The following is a 10,451-nucleotide window of genomic DNA, read 5'->3' as shown; positions in this document are numbered from 1 at the left end:
CACTAACTTGTCAAAAGCAGCATAATTTGAGGGTTTTTTAAAAACCTATACAGTAAAAGCAAGAACTATAACACACAGCATGGGCACATGTGGTCATTCATCCTTTTGATCATTAAAATCACACATAAGCAGGTTTTGTGTCAACCATTTATAACACTCAACATGTCAAGTAAGACTACTTGTTCAGTGAACTTTTGTGCAACTTTTCAAATATGAAGTAACCATTCCCAACTCCCAGACTCCCCATCACCACCACCAACCAACAATATGTTTCAAGAAAATATGCAAATGTACACCAGAGCTTAATTTGCAACACACTTTGTACCTTCCCTTTTGGTTATTACCTGTCTCAGTATGAATATAATTTCCATATTTTTCACCAGACAGCCTGCTAATAAGGAAATACAATTTTAGATTGCCAGTGTGTGAGCACCATGTTTTGTCATTATTAGGTGGCCTTGAATTGATGTTGCTTGATTTGTTGAATAATAAAACCAGATAGTCCAGTGCCCTATTAAAGTGATCAAATAAAATTCTAAGGAAACGACACTGTATAAAGCACACGGCCACTGCCTGCAGCTTGTGTAGATACAATGCTGGGGATTGGAAATCAAAAAGCACTGACAATAAAAAGCAAAGAAACAAATTTTGATCCCTGCCAAATCCTGATCGGGATGTAGCGAGAGGCGCAGCTCGGGGTTGTGCAATCGCAGAGAGTGAAATCCTTGGTATTAGACAGCAGATGGCTCAGGTATATTGATATGAGAGGCTGCCATTACTTATGTTGATTAAAATGTAGAGAAGAAAAATGGCTTATGTAACAGAGTTATATAAACAACTATATGATTAAGTGAAGATCAGCAGAGTGCCGCCTCACAGATTCCTTTATTTTACACTTTTCAGTCTAAGAAAGCATCTTAGATTCATGTGGTAATATCAGAAAACAGATTTCCTTTTATAAAAGAGGACACATGTTCCGGCACAGCCTGTCTTTTGTAGCTCGCAATTATCCTATTGCTCACATTAATTTATTTATTAGTTGTTTTCCACTGAAAGAAATATCTTCTGTTTTCACTGGCTGAGAAAGAGGGAGGCTTTGTTCTGCGTGGCATAGATGGCTGCCACTTTGAGAAGTGCTATTCTGTCAAGTGTCAGCTTATGAGTCCAGAGGTAGAACTCAGTCTACCTCTAAGTGTGTATTTTCCGCCGTGTTCATCACACTCACATGGGCTCACAAAACAGCACGCTACCATCCCTCCAACAAACAGCTTGACTTTGATAGTCTTCATATCTCTCTGGAAGTGTGCTCAAATTTCAGACTTGTCAATGTTGTTCTGTCTTCATAATCCTCTTTGTACAACATGGCCCTGTTCCATTCCCATCGCCTTGTCATGCTCACTCTAAGAAAACAACGCTGACAGCAGCAATGTCTTTTCATTGCATTAAATATTGTGCTCTGGTGACTGTCATTACCAAGAACTGTCCTAGTTTTCAGGGAGTAATTGCCTGCTGTGATACAAGACTAACAACCAGTTTGGCCTCAGTTGGTGTCAGGTAGAGAGGCTCCACGCTCAGCGTGTAGGCCACCACACAAACCAACATATGGCACTGACATACATGAGCGGCTGCCAGCAAGGTCAGATGTGGGGAGACTTGCTCAAGAGCAGCGAGACCTTCTCCAAGGTCACGAGCAAACCAGCCAATATCTGCTGAGCTGTGTGAAACAACTCTTATCCAATATGGCAATTTATCAGGTATTGACCTCATAATCATCACCATTTTTCACAGACGTTCTGCATCACTTATCCAACTCCCTTCACATCTATAATGATTAATATTAGGAAGACTGAGCTGCTCGTAGAGAAACCAAGCCATCCATTTTAGCACTAAGCATTCCTAAAAAGTACCCTGAATTGCTTATTCAGTCACAGCCAGGACAAAAAACAAACTCAAGATCGTTTTGATGGTCTGGTGAAATATTAAAATTGCCTTTGCATTAGTTGCTTAGTTTGTCTCGATGTGCGATTTGGCAAACATTCACAAGCACAAACAGCTAAATAATTAACACGTTCTAAAAAGATAAACTGGGGTGAAAGAGTGGAAGGAGGAGAGTGTGAGAGGGAGCGATGACTCTCCATGCTTAGTTGTTTGCCAGGTAAGCATTTTTACATGTGGGCGGAGGAGAGAGAAAGAGATCACACAGGCAGAGTTATGGTAATGTTCTGCTCGGGGTTCCTGTACTCAAGCTTTTTACAGCAACCCGTATCAGCCTGATATGTTAATAGGCACAATGGGATTTGGGTTTGATTAAATGTCAATGCCTGGAGGGGCAAAGCTAGTGTGGAAAGGGAAAAAAAATCCCCCATTTTTCAGTATAAGAGATGTGAGCTGTTCTGGGCTCAGTGGGTCCTTGGCCATGCAATGAGGACATTGGTTAGTCACACAATATAGGACAGCTAAGGTTGTATGTAGTCCCAGAGGATCCAGCCATGACATGTTTGTGATTTACTCCATAACAGTTAAGAGTAGAAGTGGTTGGAGGGCCCCTCTGTCCTTCTCTAGAAGGTGAATCGTCAGAGTGCGCGATTTGAGAGGGTCCTTTACTTCAATCACAGATGAGGGGAGTGTTCTAAGTGGAGCGTATAAGCCTATTACAAGGGTTCCTCGCATTACCAAATTAACCAAAAAAAATGTTTTATCAGAAGAGCTGAGGATAAGATTCAATATGCAGCAGCATGTCTGCTTGTGCAAATTAATTTTGCAAGGTAATCCATCGGATACACCTTTCACGATTGTCCGTTTTAAATTTCAGCCATCTAAAATGAAAATATGCACAAAAGTGTATATTTGCATTCTAAGCCTCATAATTGTAATTGTAAATGAGTGCATGAGTCAGAAATTGAACTTTAGAACTTTAGTCTGTGGGTATACTAATGATGGTACTGAGGCAAGAGAGTGCAAAGCTGTTAAGGAAAGTGAGTGAGGAAAGAGACAGATGAGGGTGAAGCAAAGGGGAAACTACAAAAATAGGAAGAAGAGAGGTAAGAGCATAGATACAATGAATAGAAAAGGAACAGATCATTCCCAGGGAAAGGCTATACCTCCTGCTGGTTTGACCAAGTCTTTGTGTCCTAAATTGGGGTCCATCTTGTGTCACAGCGAGGCTGAACCCTGGGCCTGATCTCTGGAGACTTAGCTGATCTGCTGCTGTGGCATTTCTCACAGAAGCAGTCGGGGGAGGCTGAATCCACAGTTCATCACACTCATCTCCTCTTGGAAGATAGAGGAGTAAAATAGGTGCCTCTCTCCACTCCCACAAGAGTGATGAGACGCCTGTTTTCCTTCATCTTTCTACACTTCTTTTTTTTCTCACCACACAGCTAATTTGGAGACCACAGGCTGAATTCATCAACTTTTTAAGTGAAGGAGTGGCTGGACTTGGATCACTGACCAGGTCCTTTATGCGGCCATCTCATTCATTTTAATCATCTTTCATGCTTTGAGACACTTGATAAATTAGAGCCTGTGTTCCTTAATTAATTCATATCAGCTCTTTTGGAGTTCTGTTTAGTCTTCTTAATCATTTTAAATTAAATTTCACGTTATTTAAAAGTTATCATTTTTGTTGTCAACACATTGATTTGAGTTATAATACTGGAAATGTTTGTTACAGATATTAGATTGATTTATCTCCTCACCATCTTTATCTGCTTCGTTAACAAGTGCTCCACAGTGAGGTCAAAGGTTGGAAACAACAACAGAAGAACACACGTGAAGTTAGTCGCTAAAGGATGTGTTAAGAAGGTGTGAAGCAAGGTCTTAAGGTTGCAGGACAGTCTCTCTCCTCAGTGTGCCACCCCTGCAGCCCCTGATCCTCACACTCTCTCCACACTGTCATTACTCATTCATCACATGTGGCGCTGTGTCTCTTCTTCTCACCCCCCTCCCCAAAAGAAGAAAAAAAAGAAAACCTCAGAGGAGACAGACAAGCGTGACTAATATGTATGCCCTGTAGAGGGCAATATTGTCTGCAGCGTTAGAAGGAGCAGTTTGAGAGGGCTATTTAATGTCTTCATGTTTCTTCTGTATGATAATGAGATCACAATACTTCAATAGCCAAAATCTTCATAAGGCGATGAGTGGCGAAGTGCAACATATAAGCTGTACAACAGACAGAGCAAAAATCACTGTTGTAAACCAAGTGCGTTGTCATATTCATTTTAAACCTACACAAGTTGCATTACTCCAAATTAAGATACTTTGTGGTTTGTTCATACAGAAGACGACATTTTTATAACTGCACATCTCATTTAATATAACAGTACATCAGTTGGTCAGGTGCAGATTTGAGAATTTCTTTGCAAAGTGTGTCTGCTCTGTTCCTCTACCCTGTTTAAAAACAGCTTTAACAAGCGTGATTAGTAGAGGAGAGGTTCAAATTTGGCTAAAACGCCACCTCGAGTGCTGCAGGTTATTGGCTTCCTTATTTAATCTGACAGATTTAATATAAAACAGGTGATGCTTGTGCTTTTCTCAATGGCCGTGGCTTGTGGGCCCTTCTTCGGGATTGGCAGAAGCACATGACTCCAGTGCTCACCATCCAGGTCGGGACAAAGCTACTCTTTTACCTCCAGGACCCGCTTCACAACGGCTCATGTGTGAGCATGGAAAAAGAGTGGAAATCAAACCTCCTCTGTAAATACACGAAAGGTCACTGATGACGTCAGAGTCCAGGGGCAGCCTCCTCCATGATTTTGCGGCCCATCGCCGGCGCCTGATTCGTGCAGGCTCTTTATATTTTGCACTCTATGCTCCCTGACCATGATCCCAATATAAATACAGTTGTACACTTCTGTCATTGAATTGTGTTTGGTATATCGCCCACTGCTTATAAGTCTGTCTACTGTACTATGTGTTGCAGTCAGCTACAAAAGGAATAGTTTTTGATGACTCACGCAAAAACTTGTAAACAAACTTATTTTGGGATTCCTTTTGATGTAGCTTACTATGAACTGTAGTTTTTTCATGAGTTTTCCTTTTTCATTTTTCATGCTGTGCTCCTCTTCCACTACCCCTGGGCCCTCTAGGCCTTGGCCCAAGACTCTCCCACTTCCTTTTTCTTGTATTATGTCTGACTGCAAAGGAGTGTGTGTGCCCATCTGCCATGCATTGTCTGGCCATGATATTCAGCTGTATGTAGCTCTTCAGACTGTTCCTTGTTGTCCTGCCAAGCATCTACGTTCCAGATCTTTCCCAACGTTTATTTTCCTTTCCTTTGCAAACAAGTGTTTGTTTTACACGCAGGTCGTCTGATTGCGCCTTGGATAGGCAGGGTTCTTTGAATCTCAGTCAATTTCCTGTTATTATTAACACAATCTCAACTGACCCACATCTGGAGGATAAACACACAGCCTCTGCCCATTTAGACAGCTGACTTGTAGAAATATACCCTGTAAAAGTGAGGCTGCTATAAAACATTGATCCGCTGAAGCATCCAGAGATACTTCAATAAATCACACACAGTCCTCCAGAGAAAAGATATGATTTAGTTTCTTTAAGTGTCCAGATGATGAGGACTTGTCATTATTTATTCTGAGGGGCAGATCTAACAGCAGAGCAGTCTGGGAGGCAGCCAGCCCCTCCTGGAGAGGTACTGTAAGCACAACTTTCCCTATTCCACAGTGCTTGTTTTAGAAAGGCTTTTACATGTGGCCCACATCTGCATCCTGAGCATAAAATTGCTTCACTGGCACCCATTTATACAGACACAAATGTCAGTATTGGTGTCTAATGTGTGCAAAACGCTGACAATAATTTCTCTGATGTGCAGTATTTTTATGCCTGTTGCCCTTCGAGGTAAAATAATTGTATGCTCATCATTAAATCATTGTGTGCATACAGAAATGTCTGTACAAAAGACAAGAAGACATTAAGAGATTGCACAACAGCTAACATTTAAAAATGTAGATGCACAATAGTGTGTTTAGCATAACCTGTAAGGAGTATTTACCAGATGTTTTTAATTGAGCTTTCTACTCATCTGAGTATACATAAACAAAATAATCTTGCAGCAGCAAAAGCTCAAATGTTTCTTAATTTTCTATCAAACATAGGAAGCTTTTCTCTCTGAATGCTCCATTTATTTGTGTTGGACATAGGGATGTGCAGAGAGCCCAGTATTTGTATTTGTATTTGTATTTGTTGAGGCAGCAAAATTATTTGTATTTATATTTGTATTCGAATAAAAGTGGAAACAGGCACAGTGATCCTGTTTTTGTTTTTATTGCATTTCTAATTTTAGGATAAGTGTTCTTCAATAATCCATTATAATAATTATGAATGCTTAAATGTAATATTTTCATAAACCCAGCAATAAACACATATAACCATAAACATCATTGAAAAGAAAATCATTTTAAAACTAACATTCATTTCCTAATCCACACTCAAACCAATAAACTAAACTCTAAACTAATAAATGCCTTTGTGAACATTGTGAATATATGCATTGCATAGGCTAACATTTAACGTTACTGTGCGCAGTGACATGCACATACACACCCACACACAAACACACTCACACACACACACACACACACACACACACACACACACACACACACACACACACACACACAGCGTTACTGTTTTGAAAAGAAGACAGCTATAAGGATACACTCACTATCTATTGTTAAAGCTCAAAAACAGGTGCAAGCTAATCTATATTGCCATGAGCTACAATTAGCTAAATAGCAGAACAAAACACAATTTCCTCTGCATTCCCATTATCAAAACAGAGAAAACAGCATTAGCTCATACTGGGAAACGTGTCATACTGAGATTGTGATGGAAAAATAAGTTTAAATCACCAACGTATCGCTGGCGCCAACATGTCAAGACAAATTGTCAGTTAGCAGCAATCTCAGTTAGCAGCAAACTAAACATTAGCAACCGTTAGCTCTGGACAGCCATTCAGGGGAAATACACTCATAGTTTGGTTTTTTTAACCAAGCCGACAACAATACTGTCAAACACGGACACATTTGCAGTTTTGCCGGAAGATTTTCCTGAGGGTCGACTTGTGGTATACTTCCAAGTTCGAGACTGTCTTGTATTCTGAAATTATCCCATATTGTTTATGTTCTTTGTTTATTATATTCAGATTAGCAGCTACACACACACACACACAAGCTCCATTCAGTGTCATGTCAGCACAAGCAGAAAGAGCACAAATACTCACCGCACTCACATGAGGAAAATCAGCTATTTGACGTGTTTTTTTCTTCTTCATGAAAACAAATGATTTTTTAAATATTTGTATGAAATAAATATTCGTAAATCCCACTATTTGTGCTTTGTCGAATACCGGATTCGGATTCGGATCCGCCCCTAGTTGGACATGAAGGCAGAGGGACTATTTGATCTGTTAAAGCTTCCTCAATTCCGCAGTTCACCTGGTAGAGTGCAGTGGCCAAGTCTGAGCTGTTGACATCGTGTAAGTGCTTTAACTTCTTTCTCAAATAGCACAATTTTGTTTCAGGACTGGATTCGCATCACTCAAGGTTCTCATTACAGATTATATTTGCATACCATAGGCATTCATGTCACACTGGTTGCACCTCAGTAAAATAGTCCAGTAAGGAAACCATGTAGCTTTGGCATATATTGTTCTGTGTCTCGAAAGGTCTTGAACAGTTTCTAAGGTAGGACACAAGTTTAAAGATGACATTTTTTTTCAGGTGGAATAATTAGTGTTTTAAAGAAGAATCATGCTATAATTGAGCATAGTCAAAAAACATGCACAAAAACCTTCAACAAATCTTTAAGCACGCATGGCCCCATGTGTTGTCCCGCTGACTGGCACATTCCAAGTATCAATTTGGATATCTGGTATTCCACTATAATTCCCCAACTGAACGAGCTGAAGCAGCAATTTAAATGCATGCTATAAGATTTTCAATTTCAGTCAAGTAGTTGGGTGGGTTGGTCACAGGAGAGCCAGTTGGTAATGAATGGTTAAATCAAATGTCTAAGATTTGTCAGAGGTTTGTTTTAAAAGCCTACAGGCCTAAAATAACTCAATAATTATATGAGTCACCCACTCAGGAAAAGCTTATTTCTTTCTCCACCAAAGTACCCACTCCATCTTTTGCAAAAACACATTCACAGTGTGGCTATATACATGTAATATTTTTGGATCATGGGGGGAAAAAACCCACTCCCTGTCAAATTTTATGTTTTGTTCATCTGCCAAAGTAAAGGTTTGACAAGAAGGAACACAGTCATTACCACTGGCAACCATAACTTTTCACCTCGGTGCTGACGGCTTCCTTGACTGCATCACTGCTATCTGATTCCCATCCAACCACAGTAGGACAGGCGGCACGCACATAGCACATAAACAAACAGGTGAGTAAGCGAAAAGAGCAGCATCCAACATGAGCAATACAATTAAACCCAAACATACAGCACTTGCACACACACACACATACACGCACACATATACAGCACAGACAAATGCAGAACCACATACAAACTCTGTCTGCCTGCCTCCCTCTCTTTTTCCCTCTCCTCAGGTATATATGGTCTCTTTGACACAGTCTGCCAGTCGGCTGCCATGCAGCGCCACATTTAGCTCTGCAAGACGCGCCAGACTGCAGCTGAGCAGAGCACAGTGAGGAGGTTATTAATGGCCTTCCTTATTTTAAACGACAGTCTGAAAACACTGGTGGCACCATGCAGACCCTGCTAGCTGCGAGCTTGTCTTTCATCCCATCTGTCTTCACGGCATTCAGTCTCCTCGGTCTTAATAGGCCTGTGGCTGTCGCTCTGGCCCTGTTCACATCTGACATTAAAATGCGTCTTGGGTGATCCGATCACAAGTGGACAGCTCTAAGTACAGGTGTGAATGCACCCAAGACACATTGAGGACGCATTGAGGTCCGATTGCTTAGAACACATTCGGAGGTGGTCTGGGCTGCATATGGCCACATTATTTTAGCAGTGTGTACACAAATGTGTTCTGGGCCACACTGAAGGATGGCCTACTCAAATGACGTCGTCTGCATAAGCGGAAATACGTACTCATTTGCGTGCCAACGGCATCATATTAAAGTGCAAAACAACAGGCAAAATTCTTGTGGATGGAGTACACACAAATCACGTTGTCTGATTGACATTTGGGCAAACTTCGCAAACTTTTTCTTCTTTTAATTTCTGGCAGACTAGGCATGGGAAGAGCATTGCTGCCTCCTGCTGGTTAAAAAAAACAACGCATTTGGTCTTTGCAAACAGAAATGCTGTACATGTTTAATTGCATATAGAGCGGGGAAGTGAGATCCGATCACAAGTGGTCACTCGCATGTGGAGATGCATTCCAATGCTAGGTGTAAAGTGACGTACTTAGAGCTGTCCACTTGTGATCGGATGACCTAATACTATGTTAATGCTAGGTGTGAACAGGGCCTCTGTCAGTTTGCTCTTAATGCACCCCTTGTCTGGATGGTTAGCGTATGAAAGCATACAACAATCTATCACTATTAGATCATATGTCTTCTTTAATTATTTGAAGTCAAGCAGTCTTTTTTAATCACATGATTCAGCTAAACCTGTTCATGCAAAACTCGAGTTTCGTATTGTTTTCATGAACTTAAGAAGTTAGGAAAAAATGAGAAATTCTGCAGATGGTATTCCAATGCTCATGAAGGTGTCTGAGAGTCAAAACATCACGCTGTTTTCTCCAGCTGTCAGGTTATCTCTCTGCCCTTTCTTCTGTCCCCCATTTTCTCCCTTTCACTCTCCTCCTTGTCCTCTTGCCTTTCATTCTTCAGAGCCTCTGAATGCCACCTATCACCACACCCTGCTGTGAATTTTGACACCTGTCTGATGTATGCCTCTTTTTTCCTCTCACAGGACTTTGGCGCACACGGACGGCCTATCAATCACTCCGCAGCCCTTTCTCCTGCACAGCTCGGCCAATCACAAGTGGTCGGGTTTAAGCTAAACATGATGTGTCAGAGCGTGAATGAGTGTGTGCATGTGTGCGGGCACGTACTGTACATGAGTGTGTTCTTTAGTAGTCAACCTCCTTCAGACCTTCATACACACACACACACACCTTTTAACCTGATTTGTCTTCACTAAGATGTTTTCCCTATGTTGCGAGGGTCAGTGTGCATGTTGCATGTGTTTTCCCACATGTGCAATGAGATCTGTTAATGCAGATAGATATGTAATTACAATTCCCCCACAAAATTCATTTAACAAGATTGCATTTATATTGTGTGACATCAGTGTCACCGGGCCAGTAACTGTATATTTCGACCCATCATGTAAGATTTAGTAGCACTTGTCTGGCTAATAACAAAGACTGGCAGTTCAAGTCACAACCCATTGCAGCCCTCCAGACATCATAACACTGTCAGACATGGATATGGTGGAACCCATTATGG

This window comes from Thunnus maccoyii, chromosome 21 (assembly GCF_910596095.1).
Source record: "Thunnus maccoyii chromosome 21, fThuMac1.1, whole genome shotgun sequence".
Taxonomy (NCBI): domain Eukaryota; kingdom Metazoa; phylum Chordata; class Actinopteri; order Scombriformes; family Scombridae; genus Thunnus; species Thunnus maccoyii.
The sequence above is the reverse complement of the archived record's forward strand: the minus strand, read 5'-3'. Positions refer to the sequence as shown.